The following is an 18674-nucleotide window of genomic DNA, read 5'->3' on the forward strand; positions in this document are numbered from 1 at the left end:
CCCTGTATAAAATACTGACTTACCCCATTAACTGTAACCTATATATAATTGCCTCAAATAATGATTATACATTACTTAGGTTAATGCTTGACTGTATTTTAAAGTTTTATTGTGGATGTTGGGGAATTTTATACAATTAGTTATTCAGTCATTCATATATGCATTTTACTAGGATATTCAAAACAAGCAAAAGACCATTTTCAGTAACCAATATTGTTGTAAATTACAAATTAGAAAAAAGTGTTAAACACAACAAAATAAAAATACGTGCCATCAGAGTAAAATCTATAGCAGGATTAAAACCTGCTGAAGCACAAGATAAGGAATGACATGAGTATGAGTACGGCAGTCACAACCCTATCATATGTACAATATGTGCAGATTGTTTATTTTAACAAGTGGAAAATGAACGAGGTGGGTAGGAAAACAGCAACAGGAGAATGACAATAAATTTATTGTACAGCTAAAGCAATACCTTGCAAAATTAGAACACCATCCAAGCATAACATTAGACTTACCTTACTACCTGTCCTCATCTTACACTCTACAGACTTTAGTTACATCTCTGTTATATTTTCATTCCAGCACTTCTGCTTTACATATCTCTCAGTTATTCAACCTCATTCTTGTGAACTATCCCTATTTTTCTACCCTATAGCTCTTCTTTATTCCTATGTGTAATTGCGTTGATTATTATAATTTTCTACTATTTAATTAGCATTTTATTTACTAGTGTAGTTCATTTGTAATGATATGTAAAATGCCTACCAATAGCAGGTTTAATTGTGTACTATACAGTTTTGTGGAACATTCTTTTCCAGAACTCCACTGAAAAGTGGCTATATTGCTTAGTTGGATTATCACAGTTAACATATAGGAATAAATGAATAAATAAATAAATATATACATATATAAACATAAATTGTATACAATTTGTAGCTTATCATTGTCAACTCATAATACATATTTCTAGTGTATGGGTTATTTGAGTTTAGTTTTGATCCAGACATATTTAATCTACCAGACACACAAACTACTGCAGAACATCTTTGTATACCCTATTTGTAGGTTATATTTGAGAATTCATAATACATAATTCCTGCTTTATGATTTATTTTATTAGAGACTTGCTTCATATATATTTAATGAACTTGCTGCATAAACTACCACACTGTGAAATTGTACAAAAACAAGACTGGCACAATGACCTAGATCTGTCCACTGTATATATATATATATATATATATATATGTATATATATATATATATATATATTGTCATTATCATGCTCAAAACAAAATTTATAAGACATATACTTTATTTGCTTTTCACTCTTTTAATTTAGACTCAATTTCAGTTGAGTAACTAAGTGTGGCAGTATGGATACACCGAACAAAATCCATTTAGAAGACTTATTATTTAATAAGTTCTTAACTGCAAATACTTCATATGATCAGTGCATAAAGAACAATGACTTAAATCCAATTAGTCAGTTGTTACACTGTCTCTAGTTGATAGAGTCACTTAGTATACTGGAAGGTAAATATTTATTAGATAATTAATTGTGTAGCAAATGGTCGATCATTGTCCACAATCACTGAATTTATAACACTCTGGATGGCAGACTTGGTGTATAATGCATCTAAGCAGATAGTAGTAATATATCTATAGCTGTATTTATATCTATAAAACTATATTATATCTATGAAACAATGTGGAACATGTCCATACTGTAAATATATCCAGGAGGGCACTAGTATAATGATAAATGGAATGGAAATTTACTGTAAAACAAAATGCAACTGTTGTTCAAAGACAGTAGTGTATGCAGCAATATGTCAAGCATGTGATGTATTTTATATTGGAAAAACGGATCGTCACCTTAGAGATAGAATTTATGAGAACATATATAGTACGTGGAACCATAAAATGGATAGTGCATTAGCAGATCATACATGCATGCACCCCCCAGCACTTGTTTAAATTTTTCATTACTGATCAGATTGAATATAATCCTAGAGGGGGGCCTTTGTCACTGCATCTGGAAAGGGTGAATTATTATGGCAAGTACGGCTGAATGCTTATAACCTGCCAGGCCTGAATGACATGTGTTTTATTATGTGTTTATTAAAACTGAGGAATTTATTGAGATGAAAGTTAGATATGAGAAATAATGAACGAGTTTTTTAAAATATTTTAATGTAAATTATATTTGCAGGGTATACTGAGTGATAAATGGATATACTGCGGTGGTGGTGCTGCGGTAGCGTTGTCGCCTCACAGTAAGACGCTGTTCGGTTCGATTCTCAGCTAGAGCGTCTTCTGTGTGGAGACATGCGTGAATGGGCATACCTTCATTGAAGGTTGTGTGTCAGAGCTGGTAACTCGGTGCGTAAAAATCTACTGCCAATCATTAGCAGACCGGAGTTCCGCTGTGGTGACCCCTAACCAGGAAAAGCCGAAAGACACAAACAAACTGAGTGATAAATGGAGGATGCGTTATCAATGAATACTTTTAAATAACATTTATTTTATTAATAGGCATATTATTATATGTAAAATGAAGTATTTATAATGTTATATTATAGATTTTAGGATATTTAAATGATGATACATGTTTATTTTTAGTATGTATCAGTAATGGAGGGAGTGGGATGAATGATCATGTGACTGATTTGATCCTATATAAGGAAATGACTTAGTTTATGTGTTTTATTTGATGAAGTTTGTTATATGTTATGAACGAAAGGTACCTTATCTATTTATTAAATTAATTTGTTTGCTTGTTTTTGACCGTATCGTGGGTTTATATTATTTTCACTTATTATACGTATATTTTTTTCCGGTCCTGAAATGCCGTGGTATTTTTATTTTTAGTTTACATAATAAGAAAACTACTATAGAGACAAATAAAGTACCATCACATAATTATTCATGCAGGAGCAAATGACCTCTATGATATTCCTTTAAAAAACATGAAACAGTCAGTATTAACAGCTTTGGAGATCTCAGAAACAAATTATATTCAGGTAGCATTCAGCAAAATCATTCTGCCTCTATGAAGGAATGACTATCTTTTTACTAAAGCACATATTTTTAATCTCTGACTTTGTCAGCTATGCACTGTGTATAATACAACTGTAATAACTTATTGGAAGAATATGTTATCAACAAAAGAATGTTCTTGAGGGATAAACAACACTTAAGTCATTATGGTGCCAGTTTTCTGAGTGGTAACATTGCATCTCATTTCTTTTTAGGAAACTTTATCAACACAGGATTAACAGTATTTAATATAATTTTAAATGGTTACCTTTGTAATGTGCAAAGTAATAATAGCAATTACAATGAACTGAAATACGTACTAAATCAATCAATTTATAAAGTTGTTATTATAAAGGCTTAAAACTCATTTAGTGTTAATTTTCTTAGTTACATAAAATATAAATGTCTCCAAGATCAGAAAAGAGGTGGGGGATTTTTTTTTATTTAACTTATTTATTTATGTATTGGCATTTGTTTGCCAGGAATGTCCACTGGGCCAAAAGAGCCCATTTTCAGTGGTGGCCCGGGAACAAAAGCTGCAAAAGTCAGTTAGTATAGTAGTATAGAAAATTCAAAGCAGTTAGTAGATACAAGCAGTGTTTTACTAAAATGAATAGTATTATACAAAAACAGAATAAGATGCATGAAAACATACGATACAGGTGCTATTATAAAAAAGAAAAAAAAAAAACAGTATTATACCAAAAAAGATGAATGTAAATATACAATATGTACAGATTAATATAGTTTAGAGATACGTACTAACTTAAGTAATCATAATGTTGTACATTTTGACAGACTATAGTGATGAAAGCATCGTATAGAAATTTTTCACAAGGTGCACTAAATGTATCAGCCAGAACAATAGTGCCAGGCAATGTGTGATTGAATTAATACCTGATAGTAAGGCATAGATAGACGACTTATGCATGTTTTAAGTAGTGTTTAAATGAAGATTTGAGGAGGTGAAGATGTGAATTAAGGAGAATATTACTTAGGATGTGGGGGATCAGGTTATGGATGGATGAGAACTGAGCCATCTGCATTGCCATAGGGCGGAGAGGTGTTGTCGCAGAGATTCTTTGAAGGAGGAGATATTGCTACAGGTTCTGATATCTATTAGGAGAGAATTCTATAGCTTGGCAATGGAGAAAGAGTAGAGCATGTCATCAGCTGGGAGATTTGGTTTGTCTACTTGCAGGAGAAGTTGATTTTCAGATCTAAGAGGCCTGTTTGAGTGGTAGTCGGTTAAAATAGAAGAAAGAGCTGGGCAGTCTGATGGTTTGTAAATGATTTTGTGTGCTGTGATTAGTTGTAGGTAGGTTAGGTAATATGGAAGTTCAAGCTAGTTACGCAATTGTAGGGAGATGCAGTGATGGGAGGAGTGTTTTGCATTGGTTACAAACTTGTAACAGGACTCAAGTTAGTTTTTTAGGGAGGACTGGATATTGGTAAGGAGAGGAGCACCATACAGGAAAGAAGGTAGGAGAAAGGTTAAGGCAAGAGTACACTTTGTAGAGCAGTTACGAAAATGTTTATGTCTACAGAGGGTGCCTAGTTTTGGGGATTGTTTTGATATAATTGTGGATATGGAAGTCAAATGTCAGGTTTTCATCTAGAATAACTCCTTGTAATTTAGTGTGGCAGACAACATATATAGTGGTGTTGTTTTGAGAATGAATGTTGAAATCTGTTTTGTTTACAGAGCAGTTTTTCTTGGGAGTTATAAGTAGCAATTTGTTTTTGCTGGGGTTTAGGGATAGATGGTTATTGGTCATCCGCATTTCAGTAGCAGTAAAGGCATTCTGGGTTATTTGCAGAAGTTCTGCTGTTGATTTAGCAGAGCAAATAATGGTTGAATCATCTGCATATTGTACTACAGACCCATTTTTAAGAGTGGAGTGAAAGTCATTTATGAAAATACTGAAAAGAAGAGGTCCTAAGATGGAGTCCTGGGGAAGACTCAAGAAATGGAGAGAAAACGTTGAACCATCTAATGGATTGCTGTCTGTTTTTTAGACAGTTAGTGAACCCGTTTAGTGTTGGGGGAGATACCTAGATTGGAGGGTTTACTGAGGAGTAGTGTGTGAGAGACTGTATCAAAAGCTTTTGAGAGGTCAAGAAAGAGTGAGAATACAAATTTATCAGTGCTTCTAGCTTGATTGATTGTGTCCATAAAGGAAATAAGAGCAGTAGCGCTGCTGTTCCTGGCCTATACCCATGTTGAGTTGGGGAGAGGAGTTGGTTTAGTAGTAGATAGTTTAGTAGTTGATACTGGATACATTTTTCCAGGATTTTAGAGAGGGGGAGACAATAACAATGGGCCAAAAATTAAGAAATATCTGTATTATTAACACCTTTGTGGAGAGGAAAAATATATGCTTTTTTCCAGATTGTAGGTACATAGGACTCTTGAAGGGCTATATTGAGAAGTATGCTGATGGGATAAGCAATGGATCTAGCTGACATTTGGAGGTATTCTGGGGTAACTTGTCAGGGAAACTGGAGCCAGGTTTCAGTTTAAGGAGTTTAGTTATGGTTATGGGGGAGAAAGAAAAGGTGGGTAGGGAGGAGGGTTGATATCCTGTGAAGGATGTGTTAGTGGATGGGAGTTAGTATTAGATTTAGTTTGTGGGGAAGGTAGTGGCAAGTTTAGCTACTGTGTTGATGAAATGTGAGGTGAAGAGGGTGGCTACTTCACTGAGTGTTTTCTTGGGAATGGGCAGGGGTGGTTTTGGTACCAGGGTTAATTAGATGTCTTTGGATTTTGTTTGTAATTTTTTGGAGCCTTGGATAATATTCTTTTCTGTCATTAATGACCAGGCACTTTGCTTGATTACAGAGCTGTCTACATTGTAGGAGATCAGTGAGATTCTTGTACCATTGACATTTGTTCCATATTTTGTCCCTTGCAGTCATGTTTTGATTAGTAGCTCTGGAGATTCATATGGTTTGCTTACTTTTTACTCTTTTTTGTCTTAATGGGCATCTTTGTTTAAGGTGTTGAGGAATCTGGAGTTAAAGAACTTGACAGCTTCATCAAGGGGCGGGACTTTTAGTATGTTCCAACTGGTGTTTCTCAGGGTTTCGTTAAGAGCTGAAGGATTAAAATTGCTTAGATTTCTAGTTTGTTTGTATTGATGTTGGGAAGGTGTTGGGGTGGTTTTACATAGTATATAGGCTGGTAGGTGGTCACTAATGCTGCAAGGAAGTGTGCCTGCTGCTGAAATTTTGTTTGGGTCAGAGACTAGCATCCAGTCAAGAACTGAGCCACTGTCTTTATTTCTGTTCGGTCTAATTGTATCTGTTATTAACTGTGTATACTTGAGGGTGATATTAGATGATGAAGAGTGACCTGAGAAATCTATCCAATTTATGTTTACATCACCTAGGATAAGTGTTGTTTATATTGTCTGATATCCAGCCAAGAATAACTTCTAGTAGGGGAATATTGTTACCTGGGGGGATGTATAAGGCTATGACGCAGAGATACTTAGAATTGTTCCATTTAAGAAGTGATGTAAGCATGTTGGATGGAGAGAACTGAGGGATGGGGTTAGAATATCGGACAATGGTCAACATGTTAGGAAAGAGTATAGCAATGCCTCCTCCTTTTTTATGGGCTCTGTCATCCTGTAGACAGGCATAGCCGGGGGGAGGAATTCTGAGCCTTTTATGTAAGGTTTCATCCAAGCTTCAGTTGCAGATAATATATCTGGTTTATTAAGGGATATCCAGGCATGGAATTCTAGTATTTTGTTTCTGATACTTTGGAGATTGATTGTTTTACTTGTTCTTGAATCTATTTAATCTATTCTAGCTTCTTGTAACAACCGCATGCAAACTCTTATTGTGGGCTTACTAGGTTCAAAAGTGTCTCTGTTTAATCACATTAACAAAGTCAAAGTATGGACTGTTATATGGATAAGATGCTTGAACACAGACTTTGTTTATTAATGGGGGATTTTAAAATATCTCAATACAAATTGGAAGGATCATATTGCTGATTCTCTATTTGCATAATTCCTAGACACCATCAGTACCCATGGCTTTACTCAGGTAGTTAAAAAAACACAAGGATAAGACTGAAAAAGGTCCAATGGGATTGGTGATCTACCCTGTTTTACAAATTAAAATTAAAATAAAACAAATACTATAGGAAAAACTTACTGGACTTATTTGCCACTAATTTTGAGAATTTAGCTGTTAGCATAAAAATCTGTGAACATTTACGTAGGTCGGATCATAATGCAATTATATTTCACCTAAAGAGAGGTCATCTGCATGTCATAATTATGAAAAATGCAACTAGCATAAAAACCCTTCAAAAATCAAAAACTGATAGTGGCTTTAAACTTAAAAATGTATAACTATATTAAAACTTACAGACAGAATAATTTGAAGTTCTGTAATGATCACAATAAGACAAAGTTAAGAGGACAGTTCATTTCACAACATATTCCTATTATTTGGAACAGCCTCACTCTATTCATTGATCAGATATGCTGCCTACTTTTAAGAGAAACTTGGATAACTGGATTTACTTAAATGTCTATAATTTCAGCTTCAAGAAATCAATGTTCCTCAATGGTCCTTGAGCCGAAACCAAGTAAGTAACCAAACTTCTGAAACTTATTTTCTTTTTGAGAAACCACCAGGTTTATTCAAATTGGATTAGGTGTTTGGACAAGCAAATATTGAAGGTTACATTGTATTCTAGTAGAGGCTTCATGAGGGACGAATACAGGGGAATGATGATTTCTTTAAAATGAGAGATGATACCTGGTAATCAGTTGGGTGAGCTAGAAGGATCTCCTAATGACCATGGATATGTGGTAGTTAAAGGAGATGCCAGAATATAAAGGTTCTAGATCTCTAATGAGAGTGCTGTTATAAGGTGAGATTTTTATATGATAGCTGCATAAGAGTTCATGTTTACTAAACTCTACAATGCTGCATTTTTGGTGTTCATATTAAGGCCCTTATTCTAACAGCATTTGTTTGTTCAGGTTGGACCCTCTTTGAGGATTTGAATGTCTTCGGTGGACTTGACAGCACTAAGCTTGCAATCAAATCATAAATTTAGTTAACTAGAATCTTTTGTTAACTCAGACATCAGGGAAGTAGATTTCAAATAGAAGTAGCCTTAAAACAGAAGCCCTGGTGTACACCACTGGTGACAAGTCTCCTGAAAGACAGTGTGCCATTATCTCTAATAGAGTGGTATCTATCAATGAGCCAATTGGCAATCCAACATGGTAGAAAGGGATTTCATTTGAGTTTGACCAGTTTATCAATGATACCAGAGTGGAGTATAATGTTGAAAGTCAGCTAAATATAGGTAAGCTATTTGTATGACATTACCCTCATATAGTGCTTCTGTGACTCTTTCAAAGAAGTTGCTTGGGTTTCTTATACATACTCTACCTTTTACAAAGCCAAACTGATTGTGCTCTAAAGACTGTAAGTTCTTAAAGTCCTGTTTATGAGGTCTACTGTGTGACTTTCAGAAAGTCACTTAACCAGGCAGCGATCATATGCCATCCCAAAAAGGGAAAATTTATGTAGTTGGTCTACCTAATTAACAAATAGATAAAAAATAATAAAATTGGTACATTTTAAACCCTTGTCTCCTCAATTTTTTTTTTTGCTTTGTCCAGAATTCTTGATCAAGGAAGTTAAGATATATTTTGGTCTCTTCATCATAACTATGTGGCTTTCTGGTAATGTTTTGTGGATTATAGTCACTAAAAATAATGGCAGGCATGTTAGTTTTAGACTTTATATCCTTCAGAAAGTGTTTGCTAATGTAAAGTTTGTTATTCCAACATCTTTCTAAGAATATGAGAAATATTTAAAATCTGTTCCTGATTTTGGATACTTGTCTCGAATTCCTGAACTAAGATGTTGAGAGGGCAGAAGGAAGCTGCAATGGGTTGCACTGTATGGTTCAGATATCAGCAGGCTGAGATGCATTTCTGGCCCAATATTTGTGAATATATTCATTCATGTGATCTCAAGCATATATCTAAGGGATGCAGTAAAACAAGTGGCTGTAATTGTGCATGTGCATGTGTGTATGTGTGTGTGTGTGTGTGTGTGTGTGTGTGTGTGTGTGTGTGTGTGTGTGTGTGTGTGTGTGTATACATACATGTTCATACACATGCATGTGTGAGTGTATTTCTGTCTGTCTACATAAAGATCATAGCCCTCAACTGTCCTTGAATTTTTCTTCATATCTATGATCTATTCCTCATACAATTTTGTGCCTTTCTGGTAAAGTGTTATAGACTGCAGTTACTAAATAATGTCACAAGTTTCAAAATCCATACCCTTCAAAAAATGCTTACTAAAGCAACCCCTGTTATACTAGCAATTTTCTAAGAATATAAGACCAAAAAATCTGTTCCTGACTTTGCATCCTTTCATCTTTTACTTTTGCTAAGAGATTGGGAGGGCAAGGGGGTTGATGCAATGGGGGCACACTATATCATTATCCTAGCTTTCAGATGAAATACATTTCTAGGTTATTATTTATATATTTGCTCATTCATTTAATCTTAGGCAAACATCTGAGTGGTGATCAATCATACAAGGGGCTGTTACTGTGTGTGTGTGTGTGTGTGTGTGTGTGTGTGTGTGTGTGTGTGTGTGTGTGTGTGTGTGTGTGTGTGTGTATGTGTGTACGTGTGTGCATCAGTTCCTGCATTTCAGAGTGGTAATAGTATAAAGGAAGGAATTGGTTGCATCATTATATGAACCATGTTCTTTAGTCACAATCCTTGTTTTCTTTATTTTCCTGACTATAGACAGTGTAATTATTGTTTGGATGTGAATAAACTAGACAGCATGACGTCTACAAAGGTAATGTTAATATTTTAATTATTTTCACATTTTTAACTTAGCTTGTTTTCTGCAGACATGCAGGTGTGATATGTACTGTGTTGGGCTGCAGCAGTTTGCATGGCCCTTACTGCAGATGAGTAAGGTTATGTGATGTTAATGAGATGCTTCTTGTCATATAGGTTTGACTCCCTCAGTCTTCATTTGTCTAATGTGGCAGTCACTTCACCAGATAATGATCCTGGGCTGCTCATAAAAATGGGCATTTGCATCTGTCTTGTAGACTGTTCCAGGCCATTAGCAAATATGTTGCACATTTGTCTTCAGAATTCCTGCACTCTTCCCATAGACGTTAATTAGTGTTTCACTATATGCTGTTTGACTGTGAATCCCAGCATATATCTTGTAGTTTAATGGGTTGCCAGATGCACTTTCAATAAAACCAAGTTTCAAGGGAAGAGAAGTTTACTGTTGCTCATGCTGCGTGTTTTCAATGTGAAAGTTTTTTATTTTGCTTAGTTTAGCAAATGGCTGTCGGTGTTTTTTTGTAGTAAAATTTGTAATAAAATTTTAAATTAAATCCAAATCTCAGTGTTCGTTGTAAAATTAAAGAAGAAAATAGTGTGCACACTCACAGGATTTAAAGATAATGTGAAAAGGCATTTATTTTCTTTATATGTATGCTCTTTTAGGGTCTATATTAGAACACTGAAGTTTTAAAACATCGAATTTTCTAATATCGACCCCAAAACAGCGAACGCTGAAAATAGCGAAGCTGCAGAACACCGAATTTTTTCCTAGGGAAAGAATTTGGTTGGCCGTTTCTGTGGCTTCTCTATTTTCAGCACTGTTGTGGAAAGTTACGAGTCGAGTTCAGGTAAGTGTGCGATTGTGTGGACATTAGGGTTAGGTGAGTTAGGGTTAGGGCACGGGTGAGATGAGTGTGCGATAGTGACAGACATTAAGGTTAGGGCAGGATAGGTGAGTTAGGGTTAGGGCATGGGTCAGGTGAGTGTGCGATAGTGACGGACCTTAAGGTTAGGGTTTTGGTTAAGATAAGTGGATAGATAGTAGTGTATGTACAGTTTAGTGTAGGGTAGGTATAGGATTTTAAGTGTATGTGTGTGGATTGCTGCTTTTTTGGTGTGCTTGTCTTGTGTGTGTGTTTCTTGGAACAGCAAATTTTTTCCCAGGGAAAAAAAATCGCTGTTCTAGGTGTTCGAGATTTTAAGCTTTCGCTTAAAAGGGGTCGATGAATTAGCATTTGCTTTTCTAAGCATTCGCTAATTCAATATAGATCCCTCTTTTCATATGAAGTGGGCTTCCTGATGCCAAAATATGCATAGTTTTTGTTTTGTTTTTTTTTTAGTTACTTCAGTGACACTATATTTTTTAAGTTTAATAAAGTTGTTTGCATTTTCTGTATGCTGAAAAGCTGTCCAGTTATATCCCGAATCTGTGACATCTGTCCCAGCCTTCTGATGAGGTAATTGCGGGTAGGCACGTACTGATGACGTAACAGTGGGTAGGCATGTTTTCCTGTACTCTGCAGCAGTTTTCAGTACAAAGTGATGCAGAATGCAGCACAGTCAGTCACTCAGACAATGTACCAATAAATAAAGGATCTCTGCACTTTAACGTACAAAATCTAAAAAACGTATTCACTTCTGTCAACCAAACTCCATAAATATATATTTTTTTATAACCTATGGCACTTTTCACAAACAGCCACCGCTGTAACAATTCCTACATCTAACCTCTATTGTGCTAAACATCCCTCTTTTCCATTGCTGCCTCACTTTGTCAATCTTTTCCAGCACACCTAAAAGAAAGTACTACCCACCATTCCAAATTCAGAGGGTAACTTAAAATGTGCCTTTAAAAACAAGACCACTGTAGCTGCTTCTGCAATGGCCATGTCACCTAACCTGTCTGACATTCATTCTTCCTCCTGTATTGGACCTTGCTTTACACCTCCTTTCTACTTGCCCACAGACTTGTGAATTATATTGTATATAAAGTAAACATTGGTAGTTGTTTATTGAATATTAGTTAGATGTATGCTGCAATATTTATTCTGTTAACTTCAAACTTGTTGTATTGTCTTAACCACTAGACTTATCTTAATAGCATGCTACATGTTTTGTATTAGTTGTAAAAATATTTTCATCTGGGGTCTGCCTAAAATTGGTCAGTTTTGATTGGTGTACTACCCAGTATGCTAATATAAATAAAATAAGGATTATTATTGGTTCTCCGATCATAACCAGCTTATTATGTATTTGAGACATGGATGCCAAGAAATTTAGCTCGAGTGAAGCTAGAGAGGTGAATCTTGCTATTCATGTCAAGAACATATAATAAATGACTATGAGTGGAATTCTTGGTCCTGAGGTTCACAGAGGTGTAGCAGTTATTCAAAACAAAAGCCGCATTGCCTGTATGCAAATACACACATTGCAATGACTACAGCAATATGAACGTTTTTACCATGATATCACTGACCCACAGTATGGTGGTACACCAAGCATCCATATGATCTTCCATTTGTACGTTAGTTTGGACTTACCAAACTTGAATAGGAGTCAATGTTGGAAGTAAAAGAGGATGGGGCACTGTCTGAACATATGAGGACATATCACGTCTCACTGTCAGTGCTTCCCAAGAAGGTAACAGAAATAGTAGGAGAGGAATAAAGACAATATAATTTATGTAGACCAGAGCAGTGGTCATCTGCCTACAGCAGAACCTCTCATTTCAGGTCACGGTTCTGCAGAACTGTGAGATCATCATTCCTAGTAAAGTGTATTGTATTATGGCATTTAATGTAAAAAAACACTGATGCAGTAAACAGCTGTTCATCACACTATACTAAACAGTTGTCTGTTAAGGAATGATCAGTTTACAGCATTTTCATCCTTACATTATTCCAAATGTTTTCTTTCCAACACTAATCGTAGAAACTCATTGTACAGTAGGGCTAACATTGAGGTGATTCAAACATTCATATTTTTCTAACTGAAAGTAATCATTTCACTGGCAAACAACTGTTTATCACAGTCTTACATCGGTTTTATTGCACTGTATGCCAAGCACTATACACCTTACCTTTATCTTGCTCCATCTAACTTTAGTCATCTTTCACTTGAATACAGCTGCTATTATTTTTAGATTTATTGCCTGGCTGAGTAATTGAATGTGCTGTATCCCAGTATCTTTGTAATAAAATCTGCAGCAGACTACAGAAAACATGCCTATTCATTATAAACTGCCACTCCCTATCCCTGCATCATCAGAAGACAGGGGGATAGAAGACATTGAATCAGAAAGTAATTAACAGTTGCTCAGCACAGAGTAAACAGAAATACAGGTTTATTAAACTTAATAAATATAGGTCCATTGAAGTAACTGAAGTAAAAACTCACATTTTAGAATCATAAAGTTCACTTTATATGATGAATGCATAATTATACCTAAAAGAAATGGTAAAAAAATATTTGCACATGATTTTTAACAATATTTTATGGTAACTGGGCAGAGACAGACAAGTAATGAGATACTTATATGGCAGAATGGAAGCCGATCCATTGCCCTCCCTAGAGCTCCATTTAACCATTTCTGCCTGTAACCAAAAAACAGCCTGGTATATTATCAGGATCTACAGAGCTAGTGGTTTTGGGAAGTGTTTTTATGTCTTTTCAAAGGTGATTACTGAGGTGATTATGAACTAAATACTTTGTTTTGAAGGTGACAGAGGGCAGACTTTGTAGAAGATTGTTTTTGCAAGGATGTTAGCTATATCTTCAGCATTTGATAGGGCGATTCCATTAATGATAAGCTCATTGCAATACTTGGTGTTACTTCTGAGAATCTTTATATCATTGAATGTATTGTGGTCATCCTTTGCTGATGAATCAATTTTTTTCTTTGTCATTACTTCTGTAGTTGTTAGTTATGCTCACAAGTTCTGTGTGCTTTTGAGGCAGGTTATAACATGCTGAGTTTTTGTTTTCTTTGCTAAGGCTATGAGTCATTTCCTTTTATTGTATAGTCTGTTTATGAATGAGTTCCACCAAATTAGCTTTTTTTGTTTTTTTCAAAACTTGGCAATGTGTTTTGGCAAATAGAAACATTTGGATCTAAACAAAAGTTTAGATGGGAGTATAAACATTAGTTACTCACTATATTATAATTGAGGGCTGGGGACTGTTAAACTATCTCAATTACTAATCATGAGGAAACTAGTGTTCTAGAAACTTCTGAAGACAGCTGGGTTGTTTTTGATCTGTACTGTGACTTTTTTTTTTTTCAAAACTTGGTAATGTTTTTTGGCAAATAGAAACATTTGGATTTATGCAAACATTGAGATGGGAGTATAAAAATGAGTTACTTGCTATATTGTAATTGAAGGGCGGGGGACTGTTAAACCATCTCAATTTATTACCAAACATGAGGAAACTAGTGTTGTAGAAACTTTTAAAGACAGCTGGGTTTGTTTTTGATCTGTACTGTGACTATATGGTAAATAAAATACCATGGAGATCTGTTTTGACAAGCGAGGATATAAGAATGTGAGAGAAGCAGACAGGGACTGTGTTAAAGAAAATACAAAGATCAATTCACGTAAGGTTCAGCAAGGCATCCTTTATTACTTGCAGCAAGGAGACAATGCATGTAGGCCCCCTGCTTTAACCAACGCCTTTTTTCTACCTGTGTGGTCAATGATTGCATTGTTTGTAGCATGTCCAAATTTAGACTTTCAGAGGGTTCTAAATCTTCTACAAGGTGTAAACAAGCTTCTGTGGCTGTTTGCTTTGCAGCAGAGTCAGCTCTTGCATTACCTTTTGAAATACCATCCTGCTGTTTTGTGTGAGCTGCACATTTGCAGATAGCAAAACAATGAGGCAATTGAATGGATTTAAAAGATCTAATATGAGCTTTGCATGATTTATGGGTTTACCAGTTGATGTAATCATACCTTGGTTTTTCCATTGCTGTGCAAACACATGCACCATGGAAAAAGCATATTGACTGTCAGTAAAAACATTTGCACGCTTACCTTTAGCTAAAATACATGCACTAGTGAGTACAATCAATTCTGCCGCCTGTGTGGACAAATGTCGTGGTAAGGGTTTTGTCTCGATAACCTCTGTGTCGGATACTACAGCATTGCCCACTAGGTTCTGTCCTGCTGGGTTCTTTTTGCATGAGCCATCTACATAATATGTTAGACCAACATCTGTCAAAGGTATATATGTGAGGTCTTTTCTAAGTAATGTTGTCTGCTCAATCTCCTGTAGGCAGTGATGCGGAGTACCATCTACAGGGGTAGGGAGTAGAGTTGATGGATTCAGGGTTGTGCACCGTTTGGTTGTCATGTGAGGCTGGCTCAGCAAAACGTCATGCAGGAGACATGTCTAGCTGGGGAAAGGTATGCTACCTTTTCTTGTAACAAAATAATTGCTACTGCATGAGGGACCCTAAGGGTGAGTGGATGAAACAAAACCACTGAGGCCGAAGCCTTCACTGCCATAGCAGCTGCAACAACTGCTTGAACACAATGGGGTAAGGACCATGCCACCGGGTCTAACTGTGATGAATAGTAAGCAATGGGACGTTGCTTATCCCTATGTTGTTGCATCAGGACTGATGTCACGTAGCCTTGCTTACAGTCTACGGTTTGAAAAAAAGCGCTTGTGATAATTTGGTAACCCCAAGACAAAAGATGATGCTATTAACTGTTTCAAGTTACAAAAGGCTAAATCCGCCTCCGGTGTCCAAATCACCAGGTCCTGTGCTGCCATAGGCTTTTTGTATATAAGGTCAGACAAGGGTGCCACTTCCAAAGCATAGTTTGGAATCCAACTTTGACAGAAGTTAGTTGTACCCAAAAAGGACATAATTTCCTTTTTGGTAATGGGTTTTGGAGCCTGCAAAATAGCTATTTTTCTATCCTCATCCAAGGTTCTACCTCCATCAGATATTATATAGCCCAAATATCGGACCTGTTCTTTCCAGAGTTGCAATTTTTCCTTATTCACCTTGTGTCCCTCGGCAGCTAAAAATCATAGCAATGCTAGCGTGTCTTCTCGGCAAGCTTGTAAAGTGGGAGCTGCTACTAAGATATCATCTACATAAAGCAGGATTTGACTATTTTTCGGTGGGCTAAATCTTGCTAAGTTATTTGACATCTCTTGTGAGAATATCGTGGGACTCTCACAATAACTCTGCGGTAGTCGAGTGTATGTTTATCTTTTACCCTGAAACATAAATGCAAACCAGAATCTACTGTCCGGATGTATCGGAATTGAGAAGAATGCATTATTAATATCAACTACAGAAAAATATTTCTGATGGGGTTCTAACACATTTAAGATTGTATGTGGATCAGGTACCGTAAGTGCCCTAGGTATCACTGCCTCATTTACAGCCTGCAGGTCTTGAACCATGCTCCACTCCCCATTTGCCTTTTTAACCAGAAACAAAGGTGTGTTACGTGGTGAATCAGGAGATTTGATTAATACACCACCTTTAAGGAGTGCAGCTATAATGGGCTTTATCCCTGCCTCTGCATCTTTTCTCAGCGAATATTGACGTTTTTGAGGTCTAAATGTTGATTTTGGTGTAATCACCACTGGTCCTGCCATGCAAATAAGGCCTACATCTGATTTCCCTGTGGACCACAGTTTGTCTGGAATACCTTTCAGGGCATTCTCTTCCTCCTTTAACAGGAGTATTTGTCAAGTATTTTTGTGAAAATGCAGGTGTACTGCTGGCTTAGTTTGAGTTACCCAGTTCAATTTTTGTACCTGTACTCCCTGCTCTGAGAGTTCCTCCCTGGTCTGTTTTTCCAATCTTCCCACCCAATTCTACCCATTTTGTGTTTCTGTGTTTAGGGAGGCTTACATGTGGTAGGAGGTCAGATTTGTAAAGTGCTGTTATTTCTTTAGGCAGAGAGCAGCTGGCTATGCTAGTTCCCATTGTGTCCTAGTATAGGTTACGTAACACTAGCCTTGCTGTGGGATATTTAAACAGCTTATCTCTGTAGTCTTCATCTGGCCCTTGTGTGTCACAAAAATGCAGGGTGCAGTGCAGTAATGGCTGCTTCTTAATATCTAACGAGTGAAATTTACTAATGGCCAAATCCATTAATTCTTTGATTACAGTCCCTGGGAAGATAGTAACCAGGTCCTGACTGTACCAGTAAAACATCTCACCTCTTGACTGCACTACGCAGGCATCATGCACTTCGCAGATGTCAGTCTGTCGTTGTGCTTGCATCCCTTGTATAGTCGGAACCACCGCTATGCCAAATAACTGCATCAAGTCTCTGCCTAGGAGATTCATTGGGCATTTTGCAGACACTATAATTTTGCTTCTCTGTGTCAACCCTGTTACAGGATCTGTGATTATAATTTTGTATGAGAGAGGCTCCCGGTATAGCTGCCCATTTGCAGCCTTAACAAATATGTAATCCGAAGACCGTGTACACTCCGGTAATTTATCAGGGTCCGTGAAGCCCCAGAATCACACAAAAAGCTAACCTCTCTCCCTTCCACCAAAAGGATGACTTCTGGCTTGATGTCTGCTAAAAGGAGTTCCAAGCACAGAAGCGCCAAGTCTAATACCTCATCACTTTCATTTTCATTGTCATCCCCTCCACCGTACTGTGCTTCCTCTATTCTTGCCTCTACATTACCATTTATCCTGCTTTGTATTGTAACCCTTCCCTGTGCTTCCTATCATATAGTCAGTCATCACCTTCTTGTTCATCCGTCCTTGTCCTATTATTCCTTTTGCATTCCCTTGCCGTGTGACCTTTCTTCCCGCATTTAAAACATTCTCCTCTCTTTTTATGTCCCTCAAAATCTTCTGACCTTTGGTCAGACCGCCTACCTTCCCTATTTTTGCCCTTTTTTCCTGGCTGTACCACATATACCTCAGCCCTGTCTTCTAATGAAAATACCTGCATTTTCTTTTTCTTTTTGCTATTAAAGTGTCATTCAGCATGCCTTGCGTACTCAAGCAGTGGTTGCAAAGTGCTTGTACGGTGATCTACCATGTGTTTTGTAATAAAACTAATAGGAGCCCTGCTCCCCTTCTAAAAGGCATTTTTTAACTGTTGTTCATAGGGAGAGTCTACTGCTTGGTTGTCAGGGATTTGCATCCGGCAATGATTATTAAAGCACTCTATGAGCCTAGCAAAATAGTGGTCGACTGACTCGCCTTCTTGCTGGATACACTGGTTAATGCAGGTCCAGTCTGCCCGGGGTCGCCACTTTTCGGAAATTCGGTTTGTAAGCTCTGTTACCTGGGCATTTAATCCTGCGTCATTATGTGGAAGGGGTCTCCGCCGAGCATCAGGAGGATTCCAATTACCACAGACCATGTGCCAGTCTGGACCTATAATTTGTCTTACCACTTTTTCTATCTCTTCTCCATTTAGCGTATAGCTTAACCTCATACCTTGCAGGTCCTCTGAAAAGTTTTGAAAGTTGACCCTAGGGGTAAGGAATACCCTCAGTGGCCTTCTGAATATCTTCAGGACTCCAGGGTCTATATACTAATAAAGTGGGGTCTTGGTTATCCTGACCTGCTCTGGGATTAGGTACTTCTATAAGTGGGCACATTTCTTCCTCCCCAGTTGTAGCTTGTGCATCATTGAACAATTGCCAAACCTCAAGGTTTTTGTCTTCGTTAACTATATCCTTTGTTCTGGACCTTGTGCCTATGGGATCCCTAACTTTTACTAACTTCATTCTTACAGGATCTTTGCCTTGTGAAAC

The sequence above is a fragment of the Protopterus annectens genome, chromosome 15.part0 (genome assembly GCF_019279795.1).
Source record: "Protopterus annectens isolate FY-2018-M chromosome 15.part0, PAN1.0, whole genome shotgun sequence".
In the NCBI taxonomy this organism is placed as follows: domain Eukaryota; kingdom Metazoa; phylum Chordata; order Ceratodontiformes; family Protopteridae; genus Protopterus; species Protopterus annectens.